This window comes from Sceloporus undulatus, chromosome 1, assembly GCF_019175285.1.
Source record: "Sceloporus undulatus isolate JIND9_A2432 ecotype Alabama chromosome 1, SceUnd_v1.1, whole genome shotgun sequence".
NCBI classification, from domain to species: domain Eukaryota; kingdom Metazoa; phylum Chordata; class Lepidosauria; order Squamata; family Phrynosomatidae; genus Sceloporus; species Sceloporus undulatus.
Window position 1 is genome coordinate 308,405,146 of NC_056522.1, and position 27,056 is coordinate 308,432,201.

A 27,056-nucleotide genomic window follows, 5' to 3' on the forward strand; every position below is an offset into this window, starting at 1 on the left:
ATACACTGGGGAAAGGGGCGGGTACAGCCCACCCCAAATGGGCAGTCTGTAACCCGCCCCCGAGTCCTTTGTTCTGCTCTCTACATTTCTCTTGCAGTTGTCTAAGGGCAAGTACCATATCTGTGGTGCTCCTATTAGCTCTAAAGCCGCATTGGCTTTCAGGGAGAAGTTCTTCTGCAATAGCAGGGACTAATCTGTTCAGGAGTATCCTTGCAAGGATTTTTCCAGCGATGGAAAGCAGTGTATACCTCAATAGTTTGAGCAATCCGATTTTGATTCTTTTTTCTTGTACAGGGTGATGATGACTGCAACTCGGAGATCTGATGGCTGTTCACCTTTTTCCCAGCAACTCACAAGGAGCTCATGGAGTTTAGCATGGAGTACATGACCTTCGTATTTCCGAGCTTCAGGTGGAATTCCATCAATCCTGGCAGCCTTGCCATTTTTCATCTGCTGTATGGCCTTAAGGGTTTCTTCCAAAGTGGGAGCTATGTCCAATTCATTTTTCATCTGTTGTTGTGTCATATGTTGAATAGCTGAGCCTTGGACTACTCGGTTGGCACTAAAGAGGCTTTGGAAATGTTCAGCCCATCGGTTCAGAATGGAAGCTTTATCTGTGATTAGTGTTTGACCATCTGTACTATATAGGGAGCTTTGGACCTGATATGTAGGTTCAAACACTGCTTTAAGAGCTTCATAAAATCCTCTGGAATCACCCAGATCTGCACAATGTTCTGTCTTTTCTGCTAAATTGATCCACCACTTGTTCTGAATGTCTCTTAGTTTTTGTTGGAGTTGACTACATGCAAGGCGAAAGGCTGCTTTTTTTACATACAAGATGGCTGGGCGTGGTGTGTCTGGTGAGCAGTTCTCTTCTTTGCCAATAGCTCCTATTTCTCTTGGTTGTTTTCATCAAACCAGTCTTGATTTTTCTTGAGGGAGAATCTTAAGGATTCTTCTGCAGATTGCAGGATGTTGTTTTTGATATGTTGCCAAAGCGCTGTAGGAGAAGAGTCTACAGGATCGTCTTCAAGTTTTCTTTTAAAAATTGCCTGGAAGTTGTCTCTCATGGCACCTTGTTGAAGATTGTTGACTTGGAGTCTCCTCTTTAGGATGCCACCCCTCTTAGGTTTAAACTTAAAATGGAGATTTAGTTTACATCTTATTAGGCGATGATCTGTTTGACATTCTGCACTGGGCATCACTCGGGTATGAAGAACATCGCAAATATATCTCTGGCGCACTAGGATATGGTCAATGAAGTGCCAATGTTTGGATCGGGGATGCATCCAGGTTGTCTTCAAGCTATCTTTCTGCTGAAAAATAGTGTTTGTAATAGTCAACTGCTGTTCTGCACAAAACTCTAGCAGGAGGCGTCCGTTATCATTACAGTTTCCAACACCATGCTTGCCTAAAACATCTTTCCAGGCTTTGAAGTTCTTTCCTACTCTGACATTGAAGTCACCAAGGATAATGATTTTGTTTTCTGCAGGGACCTTTTGTATAAGGTGGCATAGGTCTGAGTAGAATTTGTCTTTATCCACAGGATCGGTTTGCATAGTTGGGGCATATATACTGAAGTGAATAACATGTGGGAGGTGTAAGGAGATAATTCAATCAGAGTGTCCTGTTGGCAAGGTTTCAAGTTTGGAGGCAATGGAGTTTTTTATCATAAAGCCTACACCTGAAAGATGTTTTTCAGTTTTGGGTTTGCCAGACCAATAGAGTGTGTAGCCAGCACCGTGTTCTTTAAGGCTGCCTTCCTCATGGAGACAAACTTCACTAAGAGCAGTGATGTCAATGTTAAGTCATGACAGTTCATGGGCTATTAGAGCAGAATGATGCTCAGGACGTCCACTATCTGCAGAATCTTGCATGGTTCTGATGTTTCAGCATGCAAGCATTAGTCTATTTTTACCTTTGGAGGCTGGTGTGTGCCTTTGTTTCTTTGTTTGACTGCATCAGAAGATGCCCGTTGGCCACGGCTAGCCAACTGCGTAGATGGGGATGAGCTTTTGTTAGGCCATCTTTTCTAGGCCCCTCTCCATATGGAGCAAGCAGTGCTCTCCTTAAAAAAGGCTGCTTGGTCATTCAGGATGCTGCCGAACAAGACTGTCATCCCCCGGATCAGTCTCAAGCGACCAAAGTCCTGAACCGCCTGCATGCAGGGTTGGGTCTGTGGCTTCCGGTGCATCTTTACACCTGCCATTTCGTCCCTCGCCTATCGCTACAGGGCTTTTTCGGAAGTTGGATGTATCCTTCAAGCCTGTGCAATGGATTTTTTTGGTGGAGCACAGTGGGTTGTAGGTTTGATTAGAGTTTCCTTCTTTTAGATGGTTGATTTTACAGGGTTAGACGAGCACCATCTGCCCAGGTTTGGGATTAGAGTTTTCCTTCTCCTAGGATGGTTGCCATAAGGCTAGAGAGCCCATCCTGCCCTTTGGCGCTCTTGGTCAGACCCTTCAGTTGTGACCTGTCTGGCATGGGGGGCCCTACCAGTGGCTATTATACCACTGCCAGCATAGCTCACAATTTCATTAGGGTACACAAGCCTCTCCCCTATGACAAGAGATTTTCCATACTTTGGCTCATTCATTAATCAGGAGATTGTAGTCAAGAAATCAGAATTCTAGGACTTGGAAGGGCAGCTATGAAGGAACTAGACAAGATCCTGAAGTGTAAAGATATATAATTGAATATCAAAGTTAGGATTGTCCATGCCATCATATTTTCCAATTGTATGTACGGTAGTGAATGCCAGTCAGTAAAGAAAGCTGAAAGGAAGCAAATCAACTAATTTGAAATGTAGTGCTGGAGAAGAATTCTATGGATATCATGGGCTGCTAAAAAGACCAATAAATGGGTCCTAGAGCAAATAAAGTTTGAACTCTCCCTAGAAGCCCGGATGGCTAAAGTGAAATTGTCAGACCATGAGAAGGCAGGATTAGAAAATATAATAATACATAATAAGGTAGAGGGCAGTAGAAAAAGATGGAGAAACTCAATCAAGGAAGCCACAGCCCTGAGTTTGCAAGATCTGAGCAGAGCTGTTGGTGACAGTGTGCCTTGGAAGCCTCCCATTTATACGTTTGCTATAGGCTGAAGTAGACTTGATATCAGTCAACAACAACAAAGTATCCTCACTGATGTCTAATCCAATTGGCTGTATGATGAGATGTGGGTTCTCAGTTTATGTGTGTACAGTAATATTTTGTCACAAGGATACCTGTGACTACTGTGCGGGTCACTATGCCAACTGGACTGAATGCTAATATGAACAAAGAAAGCAAAGGATGGTTGGGGGGGGGGGAAGGGAGGAGGGACCCCCTAATATATGGGCAAAGGCATGTCGGAGCATCAACATTCTGAGTTGTGGTTATAAATGGATCATGAACTAGAAGCTGTTTAAGGACCAGCAACACATGTTCCATCAACTAGTCCCAATTAACAGCCTGGAATCTAAGCAGTTGTCCCCAATTCCTTCAGCTTTAACCACCTGTTGGCTAAAAAAATACAAGGCCTTCTTCAATGTACTGTGCCTCACATTCTGTAGGTCTGACACAACTAGAAAGACTATGGACTATGTGCTTTCCCCATGTGTAACTCACTCCCATTATTCCATCAGGGTTCCTTCCCCCAATGTTGTCCACTTGCTTCAGGAGCTGTCAATCTGAACCATGGGTATTTCTGCTTGTTACCCTTTTCCTTCCTGATACCTTTAGCAAGTGCTGGGATGCTAATGATGCTGCCTTTTGATATACAAAGCGCTCATTACAGCTTTCCTTCACCCAACATCCTCTGAGCTGTTAATTAAGGCATGTGCAGCAGGCATAAAATGATCTAGGCGCCTGCAAAATAAACCAGCAGCAGCCGGATGCCAGACCCCCACCATGAAAAGAAAGGCGCTATCTATATTTGCTGGGCCCTGGCCAGCTAGTAAATTAAACGCCAGCATGCCAAAACAGTGGGCAGGTTACTTTCATTCCTATGTGGATCTTACATAGGAAGTAGTGTCAGTATTGAACAGCATAACTCAGCATGCATTAGCATAACTGGACTTTAAGATGGATGTTAATTGTTTAAATAATACAGATTGTTTCTCTACAGATACCATGGACTGCTAAAAAGACCAGTCAATGGTCCTTGAGCCTGAACTCTCCCTAAAAGCCAAGATGACTAAACTCAGACTGTCCTATGTTGGACATATCATGATAAGACATGAATAACTGGAAAAGACAATAATGCTTGGTAAGGAAGGCAGAAGGCAGTAGGAAAAGAGAAGGATTGCATCCCAGATGGATAGACCCAATCAGGGAAGACATGGGCCAGGGCTCTTTCAAGATCTGAACAGGATTGTATCTACTTAATTAGCTTCCTTTTCCCCTCTCAATTGCTATTGGGCCAGGGTTCACCCTTCACTATGCTCTGCACCCATCTTCTGGCTAGAAGCAAGTAGACTAGATTAAGTGTTCATTATCCCATCTACTGAAATACATCTGGAGGAATAATTCCCTTATTTCACTTTGATATGGGAACAGTGCCTTCAGTTAAGATTTCTGTCTTAATTTCCTAACAGGAAAAATATGTCTTGCGTGGTGTGTGTATGTTAGAATTACAAACTGTGAGCAACTGTAGTTAGTATATATCATAAGGACCTTTATCTGTGCCTCAGCTTTTGGACCAAAATCTGAACTGGCAAACCTAGTAAAGGTTTGTTGTTGCTTTGTCTCAGCCATCAAAAAGTCTACAGCTAGTGGCTTTGCTGTTCTGCAAACAATTTTGCAGTTGTTTCTCTACCCCAAAATTACAAGCCACTTCAAATATTATGCCTTCCCCTGCCACCCTCTGTACATATTGCTGGGAATTGTGACTAGTTCTTGATAAGAAACCTATCTGCAAGTCAAGCATCACTTTATAAACAGCTGTAAAATGTTATGCACATGTGTGCATGAACACACATGCATACAAACAGATAAGTAAGATGTAAAGTGGCAAAGAGATTTGATGGTGTCCCATAGGTATTATGGACAAAATGATGGAATTCATGGGGTCACCATAAGTTGCCAGGTGACTTCAGACACATACATACACCAAGAGCGATAGAGGTAAAGGACAAATCCTCTCTGGGCTGACCTTTGTGACCTCTCCTGGCTGTAAAAGAAACCCATTCAGTTCTCATGTCTTTGCTGGCAAAGCAGTAGAGGCTGGGGTGTCCTTGACACTGAGCCCAAGAGAGTTTCTGCTACAGAGCTTGCTTCCAGCCCCAGGCAAAGTTAATGGGCTGACACAGCAGGACAAAAGCAGCATCTCAGCCTTGACAGGGTTCTCCTTTAGGGGTTGAAAGGGAGAAACTGAAGAAGAGAAGGAGGGGTTAGGGATCAGATTTCTGCCGCTAATGGTTTACACTCAGATTCTCACCCCATCTATATTCTGCCACTCACTTCTCTGGTTCTTTCCACATCACCAGTCCACTTTCTTTTAGATGATGATAATGATAACAGCAGCAGCAACAACAATAATAATAGATTTTAATCGTTGGAGACAAGACTGAGACAATAAGTAGATTTTAATCGTTGGAGACAAGACTGAGACAATAAGATAAACATTCCTCAAGAGAAGGATCCTCCACCAACTCACATTTTGAACACTATTTATTGGCTGTTAACCTCTACCTTCCAGGCAGCTTTATACCAGATCAAATCTCTGAGCAGAAAGATCCTGAACAGCATTCTTGCAAACTTTCCCTGATTTGCTAGTCGAAAATGGACCAAGGAGTTGAAGGCTTTCATGGCTGGCATTTATATGTTTGGGTTGGTTTTTTGAGCTATGTGGCCATAGAATCATAGAATCATAGAATCATAGAATCGTAGAGTTGGAAGAGACCACTAGGGCCATCCAGTCCAACCCCCTGCCATGCAGGAAATCCAAATCAAAGCATCCCCGACAGATGGCCATCCAGCCTCTGTTTAAAGACCTCCAAGGAAGGAGACTCTATCACCCTCCGAGGGAGTGCATTCCACTGTCGAACAGCCCTTACTGTCAGGAAGTTCCTCCTAATGTTGAGGTGGAATCTCTTTTCCTGTAGCTTGCATCCATTGTTCCGGGTCCTGTTCTCTGGAGCAACAGAAAACAAGCTTGCTCCCTCTTCAATATGAGATCCTTTCAAATATTTAAACAGGGCTATCATATCACCTCTTAACCTTGTTCTGGATGAATTTATTCCTGACATTCCGCAGGCATCTCTGGCTGGCATTTTCAGAGAATGCTGGCATGGAAGTGAGTGGGGTATATATACAGTGTGACTCTTGGTTGAGAGGAAGTGATTTACATGTTAATCTGTGTGTTGATCTGTTGTTGAGGTCTTATGTTAGAATCCAGTTAGTATTCTACCAGATAGTGTTTGGTAGTGTAGTATAGTAGTTGGGGATGATGGGGCTTTAGCTGCAGTAGAAGAGTAGATAGTGATAGTTAGTGCATAGCAGGGCCAGGTGTCTTATCTAGTGGCCTTGAAGGCCTGGCTCTCCGAGCGCTCAGAGCTGGGAATGTGCTTTCACTTCTGTGGGAACCAGGAGGGGCTTCGCTTGGCGGGTTTCTGCTTGGGATGGGGTTTGGCTTTTGGGGATTCTGTTACTTTGTCTTTGGGAGGGTGTGGTTAGTCTCAGCTAAGAAGCTGAGTGAGGCACATGTCTGATTCTGGATCTATCAATAAAGTGCTGTTGATTATATCAATCAAGCTGACTGGTTGATTGTCTGGGATTCTGGGTGCTAACTCTGACACCTTACCATTCAACAACAGACCAACACAGAGATTAACACGTAAATCACTTCCTCTCAACCAAGAGTCACCCAGTATATATACCCCACTCACTTCTATGCCAGTATTCTCTGAAGATGCCAGCCACAGCTGCTGGTGAAACATCAGGAATAAACTCTCCCAGAACATGGCCACATAGTCCAAAAAAACCACAAAAAGCTATAGACCAAGGAGTCTTTACATGTAAATGAAATGAAAAGTAAACAAACAAACAAACAAACCACTATTCGCAATGGGCTCTCTTTTAACGTTATTTTTAGTTGGACTGAGAAACCCCATTGCTTTCTGCTCTTTATCTTTTAACTCACTGTTCACACTTTAGGTGAATGTGTGGATGATTAATCTGGATCATGCCCTCTCACTGTGCCACCTTTCACCCAGTGAAAGTCTTTATGCACATTTGTGTGGAGTTAACAGTGGTGTTGGAAAGAACTCACTCATGCACAATTTGTATGTCGGATGATGACTCTGGATACCATGGTTTGAATCGGCTGTCAAGGCCCACTGTGTAGTCACATGCTTAGTCTCAAAAGTAGTCAAAAGCAAACTCTCTCTGAACAAACATTGCTAAGAAAACCGCATGACAGGTTTGCCTTAAAGTCACCATATGACTTGACTTGAATGCGCACAATACAAAAATTAGTCTTACATTGTGACTTCATTAACCTGGAAATGGGTGGACATCAGAGCTTGGAAAGTACTTAATGTCCCATTATTCATGGTAGTGTTTAAAAGTAATTAAACATTGTTACTTATCTATATAAGTAATGCCTCTCCCTACATAATCTGCCCCGCACTCTCAGAACAATGGGGAAATATTAACCGAACACCCCAGAATGAGATTGACATCAACTCACCAGAGAGCCTACACGGCAATAGCTCCATCCTATTGGAATGCATTCTCGGAAGAGATCAGACTCAGTCCCACATTGGAAGCCTTTAAAAAGGCACTGAAAACCCATCTTTTTCAGTTAGCATATCCTTCCAACTCTATCTAGAGATATAACACCCCAAGAAGATCAGGATGCCTAGCCAAAACTGATAGCGTGACTGTTTGATATATTGTTTTTAAGGTTTTTAACTTGTATGAAATTTTGATGTATTGTACTTCATTATATTGTAATATGTTATAGCTATGATATGTGAACCACTTTGATCTGGAGGGAAGGCGGTATACAAATAAAAGTTTTATTTATTATTATTGGGATGTTAGAAAAGTAACTGTTACTGTTGCTAGCTGCTCTTAGGCTTTCTTGATGAAGTTGGGCTAAAAACCCTATTACTGCCACCTAGTGACAATGTAAGAGATCACAAATGACCCAGTTGAACTGCAGATTTGTATAGAATGCTAAACGGCAGACAGCATTGGATGCCACAATCATAAAGAACACCACCCAATTCATGAGCAGAAACTCTCTTATTGGCCATTAGGCAGTGTCCTGTTGGTACCCAAATAAGAAAGACGTGCCATGCTTAACTTTGCTGATTAAATATCTGAAAATCCCTCAAGACTAAATGAAATGGCTCTGTCTATCTAGTACAGGGGGAGGCAACCTTTTTGAGCCAGGGGCCAGGTTGCTGTCCCTCAGACAACTGGGGGGCCGAAGCAAAAAAATAAATAATTAAATAATTTTTTTTAAAAAAAGTAAATGTATAAATAAACCAGGACAAATGTAGGACAACATTTTCAAATGGAAGACACTTTTTTTAAAAAAATGGAGGACACGCGAAAAAAATTGCTGATTTTTTAAAAAATGTTAATATAAATGCATGTTTCTGAGGCTTCTGTAGACAATTGCCCCCAAAAGGCCCCGGCGGCAATCGGCGGCAGGACCAGGCTGGGGCCGGTCCCAAGGCCTTGCCGGGCCGCATCCGGCCCGCGGGCCGCAGGTTGCCTACCCCTGATCTAGTACAATCCAGCCTCACAATTTCCCTTTGAAAACAGCATTGAGCAGTCTTTTGGTATACAGGAAAGGTATATCAATAACAGAATGTTGCAGAACACCCCCTCCCCCCGATAAATCAGATAATTCATTTTCCATTATTCCTATAGGAGCAGGGAGCCAACCGAACCCAGCTCAGATTCTATGGAATGAAGTCTGGTATTCTTGGACCAAATTTCATTAATCACTTCATTTTTGCAGCCTTGTCCTCCTCCCACATGAATAGCCAGCAATCCTGAATTGTCAACAAAAGAAACTTGGTCTTTATCAGATATTACATAATAATATTTTTTTTTCTTGAGGGTTATTAGGAAAGCTAACAATTCTACTGGCAGGACTGATAGCCAATTGCATAGTCAAAATCCTTTTTGAATCCCCAAACAAGGAATACAATCAGCTGCACTGACCCTATCAAAGGAATCCTAGCAGCCATGCATGTAGTTCATACAACTATTTAATATGATGATTTAATATTTACATGAAGCCGCTGGGAGAGATCATCCGGAGGCATGGAGCTCGGTGTTATCAGTACGCTGATGACACCCAGATCCATCTCTCCATGTCTCTGACTGATACAGTGACTAAGGATGGCACCTCCCCTCTGGACCCCTGCCTGGAGTCAGTAATGGGCTGGATGAGGAAAAATAGACTCAAGCTGAATCCAGAGAAAACAGAGGTACTCATGATAGGTACCCCGAATCCAGATAGGGAAATTTGTCATCCTATCCTTGACGGGGTTAAGCTCCCCCTAAAGGATAAAGTTCGCAGTTTGGGAGTACTCCTGGACTCATCTCTACAATTATCATCTCAAGTAGATGCGATGGCCAGGAGTGCTTGGTACCAGCTTCGGCTGATACGCCAACTGTGCCCCTGTCTGGATCGAAAGGACCTTGAAACTGTAGTACACGCACTGGTAACCTCTCGCTTGGATTTCTGTAATGTGCTGTACATGGGGCTACCTTTGTACCAGGTTCGGAAGCTTCAGTTAGTTCAGAACGCCGCAGCCAGATTGGTCACAGGTACCCGTAGATCGGACCATATAACACCTATATTAAAATCTCTCCACTGGCTGCCTGTTAGCTTCCGGGCGCAATACAAAGTGTTGGTCGTTACCTTTAAAGCCCTGCATGGCTCGGGCCTGAGTTACTTGAGGGAGCGCCTCTCCCTACATAATCCCCCCTGCACCCTCAGAACATCTGGGACATATGTACTTGAATACCCCAGGGTAAAACTAGTAAAAACTTATCAGAGAGCCTACACGGCGACAGCTCCTGCTCATTGGAATGCTCTCCCTGAAAAGATCCAGCTATGTTCCACGCTGGAAGCCTTCAAGAAGGCTTTGAAAAAGCATCTTTTTCAAATAGCATACCCCCTTGATTCTATTTAGAGATAGAATACCCTAAGATCCAGATACTCAACCACAACCGATCGTTTTTAAATGGACTTGTATTTGCTAGGAGATTGTTATTGTATTGTATAATATCGCTGAGGTAATGGAGATTTTATTGTATTGTTTGAGCATTGTAGTGTTTTGTATTATATTGTATGCTACTGTGAACCGCTTTGATCAGTTGGAAAAGCGGTATACAAATAAAATTATTATTATTATTATTATTATACAACAAAGGATCCATCAAGAAAAAAACCACATCCTTCATATGCAAAGCACCAAACCAATCAAACATAGTAATATACACATCCACCCAAAGGGGATTCCATGTCTAGCCATAATAGTTAGAAACAATCTTTCTTGCAATAATACTGTTAACTATGGAGATTGTTGCACTGCTCTTTAATAGTGGGGTAGAAGTACAATGTTCACTCTAACGGTGGGATCCTATTGCACAGCCTTGTAGCTGGGCAGTAGCTAACCTGTAGTCAATCCGTGCTTCTGCCTCAGCTTTTAATGAATAGCTGTTAGTCACACAGTTAACCCGTTATTGAAGTATGTGCAATAGATCATTCTGGGGTAATTCACATAGGAGGAGATTTAAAGAGGTTTCTCTGCATCCACTCATCCATTCCCAAGGAAGGCAAGCATCTTTCCTCAGGAGGAGGCAATCATTTCATTTGATAGGAGAAAGGGGATTTAAAGAGGTTTCTCTGCACCCCCCTCATGACCAATGAAGGCATGACTGCTTACTTAATCGATGATAGTTGATGAGTAAATGGAATAGTAGTGTGATAAGATCCATAGCGAACCTGTTATCAATTCGCAATTGTGTGGTAATATGAAAAGAATCATTGCTGTTTTGAGTGTTTAAAAAGCTGCAACAGCATCAGAAGGGAAGCTTCATGCGATAACCTCCTATGACATCATTTCCTAGCAAATGTTAAACTCAAAAGAATGGTGTAAAACTGACTAAGAACATTTCTACTTTTGCACCATTCTTTTTGAATCGCTGGGTGCATAGAAAGCTCATCACTTCAACTTCCTGGGGTCTCCAGCGTTCATCATTATATGCCTTCATTAAAAAAAGAACCTCAGGAATGGAAAAGAATGGCATAAGGATTGAAGAATTTATTTCAAAACTCCTCTATAAATGCCTTTTACTTTGCAAAATAGCTAGAAACTCTGCAAAGTACTGTAGCTAGAAAATGGTTGGCAGAAAATGCTAACATTTTTTACTTAACGTAATTTTAGATATACTCAGCTAAGTAGCAGAGGCACTAAGAAACCCTGTTAGTGAATTGCGAAGAGACGCATGACAATACCAGTTCTAATTCCCACATATGCAAGTCCACTTATGAAGAAGTGTGGAGAAACACAGGCAGAATAAAATATTTGGGGCAGCCAATAGGAATCAGGCTGGAAAAAGGTGAGGACTGCTTTTAGGAGTGTATACAAAAGGAGGAGGAGCTAGCGATATTGGCAGAGTGTGTTAGGATCCTCAGGGATGGACAACCAGGAAAGCTGGGAGGAATATTAGAAACTGCCTGAGGAACAGAAATCAAAACAAAAGAAGGAAGACTAACAATGAACCAAAGCGAGATTAGACAAGAATTCAAAACCTTCTACACAGAATTATACAAAAAACATCAACTATCAAAAGACAAAATAGAAAAATTTCTAGATAAAGCTGATCTACTGTTATTCAAAGATGAACAAAGAGATATACTGAATAATCCAATCAGTGTAGGGGAAGTGATAGAAGCGATAAAGAAAGGGAAAAAAGGGAAATCCCCTGGTCCTGATGGACCTCCAATAGAATATTATCAAGAGTTTCAAGAGGAATTAATAATACCGTTAAAATCAACCTGTAATGCAATAGGGAAAAGTAAATTCCCGGACACATGGAACAACGCAAACATTACTATTCTGTTAAAGGAAAATAAAGATCCATTGGACATGAAAAGCTATCGTCCAATTTCACTCCTAAACTCAGACTACAAAATATTCACAACAATACTTGCTGAAAGACTGAAGAAGATACTGAAAAGCTGGATACATGAAGATCAATCAGGGTTTTTACCGCAGAGACAGATTAAAGATAATACACGGATTATAATAGACGTATTAGAATACTTTGAAAATCACAACGAAAAAAAATTAGCGCTGATTTTTACTGACCTGGAAAAGGCTTTTGACAATGTTTGTTGGGATACAATGTTTCATATGTTAGAAAAGGTTGAAGCAGGTCCAGTGTTTTTAAGATGGATTCGAGAAATCTATAATAATCAAAAAGCCAGATTGATCATTAACCAAGAAAAAACTGAAGAATTTTGCATAACTAAAGGTACAAGACAGGGATGTCCCCTGTCCCCTCTTCTCTTCATTTTTGTTTTAGAAGCTCTATGTAATACAGTAAGAGGCAAGAAAGAAATTCAAGGTGTAAAAATTAAAAAGTTTGAATTTAAATTAAGATCATTTGCTGATGATATTGTGTTTATATTAGAAGACCCCGAGAAAGGAATTAAATCCTTGGTGAATGTATTGAAAGATTTTGAGGAGATATCTGGTTTAAAGGTTAACAAAAGTAAAACTGTAATGATGACAAAAAATATTGATAGTAAAGAGGAACAGAAACTACTGAGGGAAAGTGGTTTTGGTTTAGAAAAAGAAGTAAAATATTTGGGAATCAAACTGACAAACAAAAATACCGATCTCTACCATAACAACTACGACAAAACATGGAAGGAAATTAAAGCAGACTTAAAGAAATGGGAAAATCTCCAGTTATCCTTCCTTGGAAAGATAGCGGTAATACAAATGAATGTACTACCCAAAATTATGTTTCTATTTCAGACTATTCCGATATTGCATTCATTTAAACCACTAAAAAATTGGCAGGCAGATATCTCAAAGTTCATCTGGGGAGGGAAGAGAGCCAGAATTAATCAGAAGATCATGTGTGATAGTAAAAGTAGAGGAGGCCTGAGCTTACCGAACTTGAAACTGTATTATTTTGCATCTGTTTTAAACTGGTTATCTATTTGGATACTGTTGAATGAAGAAAAAACCTTAGCATTAGAAGGAGGGGACATGAGATATGGCTGGCATGGTTATATCTTTTACGATAAAGACAAGATACACAAGGAATTCAGAAATCATATTGTGAAAAGAGCTTTATTGTCAGTATGGGAAAAGTTAAAAATAAGACTCTGTAAAAACATTCCACAATGTTGTTCCCCTCACGAAGCTTTTTTTGGTAAAGAAGGGATAGGGAAACCCAATTGGCTATATTATTCAGACTTATTAACAATTAATCCAGAAGGAGAAGCAGTAATAAAATCTCAGGCAGAACTAAGAGAAACAGGTATAATATGCCATTGGTATTTACATAGACAATTATACGAAAGATGGAAAATTGATAAAAAGTTAAAGGGGATAGAAACTCAAAAGACGCAATGGGAAGAAATCATGCTAAAAGGAAAAACAAAACTGATCTCCAGTTATTATAAAATGTTGCAAGAATGGGATACAGAAGAGGAAGTAGTCAGACACACTATGGTAAAATGGGCTCAGAATGTAGGCCATAACCTAAAATACGAAAACTGGGTTAAAGTTTGGTTGAAAGATTTGAAATACACAACTTCACAACAAATAAAAGAGAATATCTATAAAATGGTATATAGATGGCACCTCACGCCCAGAAAATTATCTCATATGTACAAGAATGTAAATTCTATTTGTTGGAAATGTAGAAAAGAAACTGGATCTTATTTTCATATGTGGTGGACGTGTAAGTTAGCTAGACAATATTGGATTGGTATATATAAATGTCTGAGAATAGATTTAAAACTTGAAATCCCATTTACTCCAGAAGTGTTTTTGTTGGGAATGGTAGATAATGAATTGATGAAATTAAATGGTAGACTCATATTTTATGCATTAGCTTGTGCAAGAATAACATATGCGAAATTCTGGAAGAGCACGAAAATACCATCTTTAGAAAAATGGATTATCAAGCTCTACGAGACAGCTGAAATGGACAGATTAACAGCATGGATGAAAGACAAAACAGAAGAAGAAGTACAATCATGTTGGAAATTTTTTTATAATTTTCTAAAAATTAAATGGAAATGTATATTATAAAAAGCTTGTAATACTAATGTATAGCAGTATACTTCTGGGTATGTAAACAAGAAATCTCTAACAAGATAAATAGGCCTTAATATGAAAAATATTAGCATGTAAAGGAAGAAGAATATTCTTGTAAATAGTCAAAGATAATATGGATCGAATATAGAAAACACAGGATAAAACCGCAAAAATAGAGCTAGGTAACGACGAATCATAACAGAAACATAAGAAAGGAATACTCCAGGTTGAAAAAATGATGTATGGCCAGAATTACAAAAGAGTTTTGAGTTAAAGAACCAAACAATAGGCAAATATGGAAAAATTCATGTTTAATTTGGAAGAAATTAGCAGATATTAATATAAACTAGAAAAGGTGAAGGAACTGGTTGAATATTGATTTATAATCTTAAGATTAACAGACTCAAAATGTCAATATGAAAGTAAGTTTCCAGAGGATGGAAGTTTTATTTAAGAAAAAGAAGAATGTATAAACGATAAGTGGGAATAAGAACAAGATTGTATGTTTATCTGTACGTATTGTGAGGGGGGGAACGGAAAATGTACAATCAATGTAAAAGAAAAAGAAAAAGCTGTTATACTTTTAAAAATATATATAATAATAATAAAAAAAGAAACTGCCTGAGGAGCAGATATAAAAAGAGAGCTGAGCTGAGTGTACTGAGAGAGTAACAAGTAACCTGTGAGGTTAACAGCTAAGGAAACTGGGTGTAGGTTCCGGGTGAATGAAGTCTGTGAAGAAATATAAATATAGTCTCTTCTGCTGAGGCTAGCCTCCTTACCTTCCAGCAGGAGGTGGAGGAGGGGGTTGCCAAGGGAGGTGTTGATAGTGGTGAGGGTGGTGGGCAGGACTGCCATTCTGTCTTCTTCCTCCCTTCTTCCCTTCCAAGAAGCCCTCTGCCAGGAGGGGGACCCAGGAGGTTGCTGCCACCGAAAAGCAAGGAGGAGCAGGGAATTGGCTTCCAGGGCGCACCATCACCTGCAGGGGAGCAGAGAGGTTGGGGCTCCCCCTCCCTGTGCTTGCCACTGTGATCTTGTCAGCCCAGTGGCAGTCCTGCATTGACCCCCCCCATCCCTTTGGCCCTAATGGCGGAACAACCTCATCAAATCTGCAGATGGCAAGTCTGCAAACACCAAAGGCTGAGTGTGTGTGTGTGTGTGTGTGTGTATGTGTGTGTGTGTCTGTCTGTCTGTCTCTGTCTCTGTCTCTGTCTCTGTCTCTGTCTCTGTCTCTCTCTCTCTCTCTCTCTCTCTCTCTCTCTCTCTATATATATATATATATATCCAGTTCCAAAAACAAACTTTGGCTCCTGGAACCAAACTCCAGCAGATACTGTTCCAAGGGCCACTGTACACAATTATCATATTATGATTCTACTTTAAAGTGTCCTGTCTGTATCCTATGAGATTTGTATTTTGGTAAGGCACTAAAGCTTTCTGGCTGAAAATTCTGAATGTCCCTCAGTAAACTTCAGATCCCAGAATTCCATATTATGGAATAATGACAATTAAAGTGGACTCTGGTTTTTCCCTCTATGTCATGGGCCTGTTGTACCTGAGTAACTAGTTACGATTGTCAAGCTGTCTGTAAATGTGTACATTTCTGCCACCCAAAGATTATGAGAAGAAAGTGTTATTGCTAAGGAATCTGGAAGTTACTGGATGGGCATTCTGGAAGTTGTAATCTCCCAAAGTAACCTTTCCAAGCTCTTCCTTTTCTTCAGCGGCATTGCAGAGGATTGGTTCTGCAATGGCACTATGACAATTCCTCCTCACTGGGATCAAAGGGTTCCCATTACACCCGGCCAACAGGTGGAAACTTGCAGCTCCCTTCCCTTCCCAAAGGAAGAGTTGCTGCCAAGTATCAAAACGCCTTGCAATGTGCAAACTGATGTCAGCTGTCCTGGTAGCAACACAAAGCTCCCATCTGTACTAACACATGCCAGATTACAGTCCTCAAGTGGCCATCAAGCTGCATAGCACAGCCAGGAAGGCTGTACATAAATGCAAAGTGGCAGCTTCTCAGCATTGTTGTGCCAAGACTTGTAAGTATGGGCTACATCAGCACAAGACATTGGAGATGGAATAGAAGGAGCCATTCCCTTTCCCACTAAATGCATACCCTCCACCTGTAATGATTTGGCAAAGACAGTCTCGATTAAGTCTCTGTCAACACATTTTTTCATATGCTTTAAAATGTTCCAGTTTATCTCTGTCCTCCTCACACTTTCTCTCATTGTCCTGGCTTATACCTCAGTTGCTGCAAACTGAGTTCAAAGTGCAAACATAGTTTGCATTCAGTTCAGGAGGCAGCAAGGTAGTGGAGAGGAAGGGTGGATTCTTGTTCTTCCCAGTAGGCTCAGGCAAAAGCAAACTGCTGCAGCATTTCCTAGCTTGTGTGTTCTTCCTTTTCCTGACTATTGCCATCTTGACCATATTCTGAAGTTGCTTGGCCATGTGCATCTTGCCTTTGTTCGTGAGTCACCAGCACTGTTTGGTACAGAAGGTGAAAGACCTAGTAAAACTACAAATCCCATAATTCCATAGGATGGCAGTACAGCATTTTAAGTGGTGTGAAAGTGCATTGTTTCTACCATGTAGATGCACCCCCAATCCCCTTTCTTTTAACTTCTGCATCCCAATACCTCAGGCAGCTGAGTGTGGGTGATGCTGTTCTCAGTGGGAAGAGAGAGGAAGAGAGAACTGTTTGTTTATCCTCCTTCGGCTTTTGACAGACTTTGCACTTGTCTTTCTACTGTTGGGAAACATGGATGATTGCAGAAACAAGAACCACCCACTCATTCATCACATGAAGCTAGTTAGAAATGACACAAACAGCAGGTGCCCTGAAGACAGCAGCAGGCAAAATTGCCTCCCTCTCTTTCCCCATTCCTTAGAAAACAAACAAACAAACAAACAAACAGCCGTTGACTTCTAATACTGTGGTTGCATGGAGAAGAAAACCTTCACTGGTTGGAGGAATACAGAGCATAGAAATGTTTCTTGTTGTCCTATAACTCCCAGAATCCTCCCTACCAGACTCTGTGAATTGAAAAAGCAACTTTTTGGGAAAGCCACATGAAAGTAACATTTTGAGGCTCTGGACAGTGTAAGTCTGTGATCAGTTCTACTTAAATTGCAATAAAAAATTATGTTTCCCTACTATAACATTCTTTTGTGTGTGTCTGTGCACATGTATGCTTGCTCATAAATGCATACTCAAGGGATGGAACAGAAATTTATATTATCTGATTTTAAAAATAAATTTATCTTACCTAATTCACAGTCTGTGAGAGTATTAATGCAAGCTTTGGTTTCCTGCCATAAGCAGGAATATGCAGCCTTAAAATTGTTTCTCCACTCCTTTTTAAATTAAATTTAGATGAAGGCAAATCAAAATGTTTACCACTGAAAAAGATGAATATTTTAATCAGTGGGGGGAAATGAGTACACAAATGCACATATTATATGCATACTTTGTAAAAAGCATATGCCAAAAACCAAACCAAAACAAAAAACCTCCTACATTACCCTCCTGAGACCAAAAAGAGGTGCTAATATTCTACATCACCTACTTAGAGCCTTATCACATGGGACTTTCTCCCACTGTAATTCTGTGTCATGCAAAAACCGGGATGGCATTCTACGCCTTCAGACCCAATCTGGAATTTAAGCACCTGTTAGGACCCAAACTACCTTCACTCTCCCTTCCTCCCATCCTCTCAACTCCCAGGGAAATCCACACGGCTGCTTGTCAGGGCAGAGCAGGGGGAAGCTTTGGGAAGTAGCGAGGAAAGGAGAAAAGAACTAAGGAAGGTGTATATGTGAGTGAATGAATGAGAGAGACTCTGTGTATGTGTGTGAGAGAGTGAAAGAGGCATTGCAGTGACAGGGGAGAACTCTGGAAAGAGTCTGGATCTCCACACAACATCGAGAAAAAACCCACTATTGAACTTTCACAATGTAACAGTGGTAAAAGAGGTCATTAACAGATTTTTCATGTGAGTCAAAAGACTCACTTTTACTATAGTCTCCAATGGTTCAATCACATAACAGTGACAACATCATGCAAGCAGAGGAACTGAACACGTGGTTACCATGTTATCATGCTGCTTTGATGACTGTGTGTGATAAGGGCCTTAGTTTTGCATGTGTAACTAAGCAAGATGAACTTGAACTCCTAGTACAACAAAGCAAATATTATATAATAGGCCTCACTGAAACCTGGTGGGATGAGTCTCATGATTGGAATGTGGAAATAGAATGTGGAAATAGAGGGGTATAACCTTTTAAAGAGAAATAGGCCAAACAGGAAAGGAGGAGGAATAGCACTATATGTCAGAGATATTTATACCAGTGAAGAGATCCAGGACATCAATCCTGGAAGCCAGGTAGAGAGCATCTGGATAAAATTTAAAGGGGAGGGAAACAACAAGGATGTTACGGTGGGAGTCTACTACAGACCCCCAAGTCAAACCGAGGAATTGGATGATATCTTTCTAGAACAGATGACCACACAGTCAGAAAAAAGAGATGTAGTAGTGATGGGCGACTTCAATTTGCTGGAAGTCAAACTCAGCAAAATCCTCAAGGTCTAGCAAATTCCTCACTTGCCTGGAAGACAATTTCATTGTCCAAAAGGTGGAAGAGGCAACAAGGGGGTCAGCTATTTTGGATCTGATCCTAACCAACAAGGATGACTTGGTTAAGGGGGTGCAAGTGGTGGGATCCTTAGGTGGAAGTGACCATGTTCTCCTGGAGTTTGTTATACAATGGAGAGGAGAAGTCAGGCATAGTCAAACACGCATTCTAGACTTTAGGAGAGCGGATTTCAGTAAACCTAGAGAAGTATTGAGGGTGATCCCATGGTCAGAAATACTAAAAGAGAAGGGAGTTCAGGACGGATGGGAGTTTCTCAAAAGAGAAATACTGAAGGCTCCAAATCCATGTAAACAGTTCTTTTCTAGCCCCACATTTTACAAGCTTGTTTGCAAGAATGTCATGGGAAACCTTGTCAAAGGCCTACTGAAATCAAGATATATATCCACAGCATTCCCTTCATCTTCCAAGTGGTAATTTATAAAGAAAGAGATCAGATCATTTGTCAGGCATGACTTGTTTCTCTGAAATCCATGTTGATTTTTGTGATTATGGCATTGCCTCTAGTCTTCACAGACTCTCTGTTTAATGATCTGCCTCCAGCATCTTTCCTGTATTGATGTCAGACTAAATGGACGATAATTGTTGGGATCCTCTTTTTTCCCCTTTTTGATATGATTGCCAGTGGCTCCGTATATTACATTGCCCGTTTCTTTTAATACCCTTGGAATGAATGGAGTCTTTAAGAAGTTTGAAAAAGAAGTGAACTTACCCAAAGAGGAGAAAATTGATACGTGTTGCATAATTTTCATATTACAGTAGGCCCTCCATATCCAAAGATTTGCGCATGGATCCAACCATCCATATCTTAATACTTTTTTAATCCAAAAGAAAACCTTCATTTTGCCATTTATATAAGGTTCACCATTTACTACACCCTGTATACAGGGAGTGAGCATCCACAGATTTTGGTATTCATAGGGGGGCTGGAACCAACCCTGGCAGGTACCAAAGACTCCTTTTAATGTATAGATGTAGCTGCAAATCAGAAATAATACTATAGTTAAATAAAGACAGTATGTCTCCATAGAGAGGATACTGTGCCCAAAGTGAACCCTGTGTTGTCAGTCTGCTGCCAGCTCTAAGCGTGATGGGAAACTGCAAGGCCCCATTCTCCTGTGCACGGTTATCTTAGATAAAACTTGAGTAGAGCAGCCTTTCCAACAGAAGATGTCTTCAAATGGAGGTTGTTTTTATAGCTAATACACATTATGAGGAGAAAGTTTCCTAGGATCTTCTGTGAAAAACTCACATGTCTGCGATGGTGCAACCGTCTGAAATCCACTGACATCTGTCAAGATTATAAAACACTTATTTGAAAAACCACCTAAGATGTGCCGTTGTCATTAGGATTCAAAGGAAGTATCTCTCCCATCGAACAGTATGTTGATTTTCACTTCCTCAGCTCTATTATATATTGAAATTATTTTCATGTTTTGCATGCGTTTCTTCATCTATCCAATGGAATACCCAGGGTTCTTATTTTTTTTCATCGATTGCAAAGCCCTTTCAAAAAGCATATAAAAAGCATTTTAAATTGGTAACGGATGTGTATTTAAGAAGGCTGGCATATTCTTCAGTCTGCATACACCTGAAAATTGAAAATTTTGCATCAAGGAAATACTACAGCTAAACTTAAAAATAAATTATGTAGGCTAAATTGATTTGCATTATCTACCTTCCTTAATCTTGGTTATTCTTATGAATGTTTGGGATTTTCAGTATTACAAAACATTGAAGAAAACTACATACGTTTAGGCAAATGGGCAAAGGGCCAGATTAATACCCTATCTCTGATTGCTACGGTCAATACTTATGTGTTTTTAATAGCATTAAATAGAAGCAACCAGAATAAGCACAACATTGAATAATTATGCATGGAGTAGAAAAACTTAGATTATCTGTATTAACTTTCTGAAAAGCTCACCATGGTGGGTTTTACTCTATATTTTGTATGATGTCACCTTCTCACCTTACCTAAAATGTTTTGTTCTAAAAAAAGATGTTTGGTTAGAGACCATCATAGAGATGAAGCAAAAGAATTCTGATGCAGTGTGCTACCTGTCTGCCTTTATTTCATGTTCATGACCTATTGCCCTCTACTCAGTCAGGAGGAGTTGGCCCTGAAGATAGGAATCTGAATAATGTCTGTGCCTTCAAATATTAATTTTCACGTAACCAAGCCGACTACAAGGTAACATACAAACTGACCAGTCTAAACCCTTGAAGGGGAAAACCACTGATTCTGAAATGTTTTTGTTCAGGTAACTTATGGGTGAAAGCACCCTCATCATCCGGTGATTTTTCACTTTGAGAAACCGTTATTCTCATGTCTGGGAATAAGTCTGGTTTCATCATATAATCAGCCAGGCTAATTAATTCAAGAAGCCTGGAACCTCTAGAACAGTGATCCTACCTTTGGTTATCCGAGTTTTTGGACTTCAACCCCAGAAGTCCAGCCAGCTTGGCCAACGTCATAATTATGGGAACTGAAGTCCAAACATCGGGACCAAGGCTGGAAAACCATAGAACTTTTATTCATTTTCTGCCTGGTCTACCTGGTTATCTTAGGACTGCTAACAGTGTACCAGAAAGAAACTTTACCCACATGAAGCACCCATGCAGATTTTAAGGTGTCCATTTCGTAGTCATGGGAACATGGAACCTGCCTGGACCATCTGAGGACTGCCACACCATTTATGTAAGCACCATTTTAGAGGCACCAATATTTTTGCATCTGCCTGAAATCTTGGATACTGTATTGCATGTGAATGTGTGGGCAAGACTGCTGGAATATGCCCATCCCATGTCCCCAAACTATTGAGTCTGTGGAAAATCTCTGAGGGAACGAGATGCACAAACCCAGCAAGGGCCACAAGAATGGGAAGATTTGCCACTCCTGGACCTTTACACTACAAAGTTTAGCACGATGATTCACTTTAACTCCATGGCTCAACTTTAAGAATCATAGTATCTGCAGTTTAAGGGGGGAGGAATACCAGGTGCTATCAGCCTATTTCAGAAGCAGGAACTGGCAAAACCACCACTGAGGATCCCTTGCCTAAAAAAACCCTGTGAAATTCATTGGGTCACCATAGGTTGACAGATTTGAAGGCACTACATACTGGCTAACATTTAGAATTGTGCCTCACCAGCTACAATCCCAGGGTCTGATTAGATGCAGCATGGTGTTAAAGGGGGATCATTGTTATAATGGTATAGTATGAAAGGACCTTAGTTTCTTTTGCTGGACATCCATTTACCATCCTCATGGCGACCCATTGCTGCTGTCCCTTGAGGAACCATAATCTGTGCTCTTTTTATCACTGTACTAGGAATCTTAAGGAATGATGCCAGTCCTATGCTACGGGTTCTACTGATCAGTGCTTCTGTTCTTTTTAACAATTTTGCTTAAGCTTTGGGGAACATTTTTTTAATGACCTCCCTGAATCCCCAACAGCATCCAAAAAGTACCCTTTCCAAGCTCTGCTTTGTATAGCACATGTTAAATTAGTAGATCTGTCAGTGAGGTAACGTCCCAGTTTGTTTGAGGACAGAGCTCTAATCCACTGCAGAGATACTCGTGAAAGATCCAGACCCCCGAACTGAGAAAGCAGGGAGACATGTGTTCAACTCAGAGAACGAGACACACAGGACCAAATTCGTGCTTAATAAAAAGACAAACAGCTGCTACAAACAATTAAATAATAATTAATCACATGCAAGTCATGGCATGGAAGTTTTTTCTTCTTCATTATTTTCTTCTTCTCAAATGTGTTAAAAACCCTGTGAATAAGGCTGGGTGATGGACAAAATGAAAGCGTCCTCTGGTGCTGAAACACTCTAAGTATTGAACAAGCAGAAACAGAACCAAACAGATTATGGCAGGTTAAGCGTAAAATTGGCTGGGATGTAGTGATGAGGATGGCAGCAAAGGGGACTGAAAGAACTGAGTGACACACATTGTGCTGTGTAATCTGCCACAGGCCTCAGTTCCAAGATTCATTAAGGGGGAATTAGGACATCAGGTGAAGATGTGTTGCAGCCCTGATATATATTGTGGATGGAATTGGAGCAAAGCTAGCAGCAGTATCCATCCACATTACAGAAAGCCATTTGAATGGTCCCAGGGCAAGGCTGAGTACAGGATCAAGATGAGCAGGTTAGAACAATAGCAATCAATAATATCTTTCCATTCCACGGTGCTTCTTCTGGCAAGACCTCATCCTTCTAATACAATGAAATAAAATAATCCCTTACATCTCTGAAGCAGATGCATCAGTTGTTGTTGCATGCTTTAAGTGTTTCTGATTTATAGGACCATGAAGGAAACCTATTACACAAACAGACAGAACGAAAGCCACTCCTGTCAGCCCGCCATTCTTGGGTCAGGGCAGAAAGTGGTATTATAATATATTTATATATTAGTTTAGTAAAGCGCTGGCGTTACAGAGTGCGTATAACAATCAATAAAATTAAAAATAAAAAAAACCGCCAATGGCATACATCATGAAAAAAATTAACATACATATAAACATAACACCAAAAGAAAACAACACGTTAAAATAGCATTGGATAACAACATGTTATCCATATATTTCCAACATGGGAGACAGAAAGGCTGTTAAAAGAGGACTTGGGGAGAAAGGGTGTATGTGGACATGGGTCATGGTCACCCTTTTTAACAAGAAATCTCATGACAGTGGTGGTAGTTTTGCAACTGTGCAGTCTTTCATGTGGAAACAGTTTGGAGAAACTGACTTTAAAATATTGCAGCTAATGTTCACTCATAAAAATAAGTTTATTTGGGAAGTGGGGAGCAGGCAAGGGAAGGCAACAATTATGTAGAGAAACATCATAAAGTCATTTAACTTACTGGTTACATTATACTACTATCTTGGATTACAAGATATTCGGCTTATGCGAGAAGATAGTAAGAGAAGAATCTCTTTATTAGATTAGATTTTATTAGAGTGATACTTTTAAAATGTCATTTGAAATTTGCTAGAGAATTGTTCTATGATACCATAGCCCGTGTTTCCAAATGTGGGGCGGGCCTCCCAGGGGGGCGCAAGGCCCATAAGGGGGGCGCGAAGCTCTGTTATGCAGAGGGTTTACAATTTATAGACAAATGATACTATTTACAGTTGCGCGGGGGGCGCGAAATGTTTTTCTTCCGGGGGGGGGGGGATGACAGAAAATAATGAGAAGCACTGCCATAGCCTGATAAATGACCAATAATGGGTCCAGAGCAAATTGTGCCTAAACTCTAGAGCAAACTAACCACACTGTCATACTTTGACTTGACAATCATCTTAGCCATATATAATGGGCCATATCATGACAGGGCTATATCTTTGGCTATCCATGAAACAACATTACTCATTGGAAAAGACAATCTAGTGGCAAAGTGGAGGAGGAAAAGAGGAAGACCACATTGCAAACATCAGGAGCTACAGTGCTAAGTTTGCAAGACCAAAGTAGACTGTTGTGACAGTCTCTGATTCATTCATAGTCAAAGTCAACCTGACGCCAACTAAAATCTTTAACTGAGAAAACTTGTATTTTTTATGAGAATCTGAGTTCAGTAACAGCAACTCATTTGCAAAAACTATTATAGGGTTTGCCAGCACATTTGCAGAAACTATCAGCTCTGGGGTCAAATCTAGCATTCTTGTTTTCATCAGAAAATCACATTTCTCCCATAAACTATCAATTTTGGTTTCCAAAGTTAATAGAATCTATTTTTCCACCATCCTAAAAGTTCAAGATAATTTTGTTAAGTTTAGTTACTGATGAGTGATTAATTTAAATAATATGGCACTTTTGTCTCACCCCCTTTGTCTACAGTGACAACACTACTGTATATGGTCTCAATAATATCTCTGAAATTCAGTTTAGCCCTTAGTTGAAGGAGATTCTGCATCCTAGACTATTGTCTTGCCAAAAACACAATGACCTCTGATCTGTTCCGTGTTATACTCAGCAATAGAAAATCTATAGCCACTGAACCCAGCTTTTCATGACCTAAACTTATATCTCAAATGAGCTGGCCAAATGAACAGAAGGCTATAGTACAAAGGGTTTAGCTTTGGATGCAATTCAGAGACAAGCACAGGGTGTATGCTTAGTCAGGTTGTCCAGGAGGGGACCTACCTACTGAGCTCTGGGAGAGTGCAGCAACATTTAAATAGGGTTTCTCAATTAATATACTCCTAAACACAACACAATCTAGACATGGGCTATACAAGTTACGATGCATAGCAAAGTCTTTTGTCAAGCTTCATAATACTTTTATGTAGCAAGCTAGAAAACCATGCAGTGACTGCTCCCAAAATGTGGCCTTCTTTTTATTATTATTATTTTATTATTGTATCTTCATTCTATTACTATCTTCTTCAACATATACTATTCATAACATATACTATCCACGAAGTATAATACATTAATTTATCATTACTTTTTTCCCAAGTGCTCCACATCACCAATCCCTTTCACATGTAGTTTCATTCAGCCAGTGTCCCATCCTATACTGTGATTCATTTTTCTTGCTTAAGTGCAGTACTTCCATTTCTCGTGTTGAATTTCATTTTGTTAGCTTTGGCCCAGCTTTTGTCTATTAGATCATTTTGAATGTTGATCTGTCCTCTGGAGTATTAGCTATTCCTCCTTTGGTTCTGCAAATTGATAAGTTGCTCCCAATTCTGTCATCCAGGTCATTGATAAAGATGTTGAATAACACTGGGCCAGGACAGGCCTGTGGGACCCCACTGGTCATTCTCTCCAGGCTGAAAAGAGCCATTGTTGAGCACCTTTGGGTTGGCCGGTCAACCTTACAATCCATGTAACAGTTACTTTGTCTAGCCCACATTTACAAGCTTGTTTGCAAGAATGTCATGGGAACCTTGTCAAAGGCCTTACTGAAATCAAGATATACTATATCCCAGCATTCCCTTATCTACAAGCTAGTAATTTTATCAAAAAAGAGATCGATTTGTCTGGCATGATTTGTTTCTCTGAAACCCTGTTGACTTTTTGTGATTATGGCATTGTTTAGTGTTCACAGACTCTCTTTTTAATGATCTGCTCCAGAATCTTTCTGGTATTGATGTCAGACTAAATGGACGAAATTGTTGGGATCCTCTTTTTCCCCTTTTTGAAGAGGGGACAACATTTGCCCTCCTCCAGTCTGCTGGGAACTTCTCTGTTTTCAAGAGGTTTCAAAATGATTGCCAATGGCTCCGATATTACATTTGCCAGTTTTTTAGTACCTTGGATGTAGTTCATCTGGTCCGGAGACTTAGGCGGTTACAACCGGCACTTGGACGTCCACAGGACATCCCATTTTAAAAAGGGCGTCTCTTCTAGACGCCCCTGGGTCTAACGGACTCTGTCCATACAATATGGCGCCGGCCCTTCTACATGGCGGCGCCATATTGACTATCGACGCTGAGCGTCCGAATGTCGCGCGCACTAATGACGTCACGAATGCGCCCTTGGGCTTCGGAGTCATCAGTGCGCCGCGGAAAGAGGCTCAGTCTTTTTTGCTCCGGGCGGGAAGCTGCCGGTGTGGCTCGCTGGGCTCCCGCGGGAGCAAGCGGCGGTGCGGCAGACCGCTCAAAGCGGCGGTCTATAACCCGCCTTAATTCATTTAGATTAGCAGGTATTCCTCCACTATCTCTTTACTTATCTGCTGAAATTCCCTATTCTGTCTCTGCTCCATTATCCTCAGGTTGAGCAACTTTGCCTTTTTGAGAAGACTGAGGCAAAGAAGGTGTTGAGAAATTCTGCCTTTTCTCTGTCCCTGTTAACATTTGCATCTTCTCCATGTAGTGGCTCTAACATTTCCTTCTTCTTCCTTTTGCTGCGGAACATATCACAAAAAATCTCTTTTTCTTTAACCTCTCTAGCAAGCCTGAGCTCAGGCTGCACTTTAGCTTTTCTGACTTTACCCTACAAATGCCGCATCTGGAAGACGTGGACCCCCTTTTCACTTTCTTATAACATGTCCGTCAAACTTAGTCGGTTGAAAGTCCTTAGTCATCCATCCTGGGTTTGAGACACCTCCATTTTTTTTCCACTGGAAGTTTGAGTGGTG

The 27,056-nt window shown here is 40.7% G+C and overlaps 1 protein-coding gene across 1 annotated transcript in view; it reads right to left on the reverse strand.

Moving 5' to 3' along the window:
- Positions 1–27,056, reverse strand: part of AMBRA1 (autophagy and beclin 1 regulator 1) — a 346,870-nt gene that overhangs the window by 41,011 nt on the left and 278,803 nt on the right.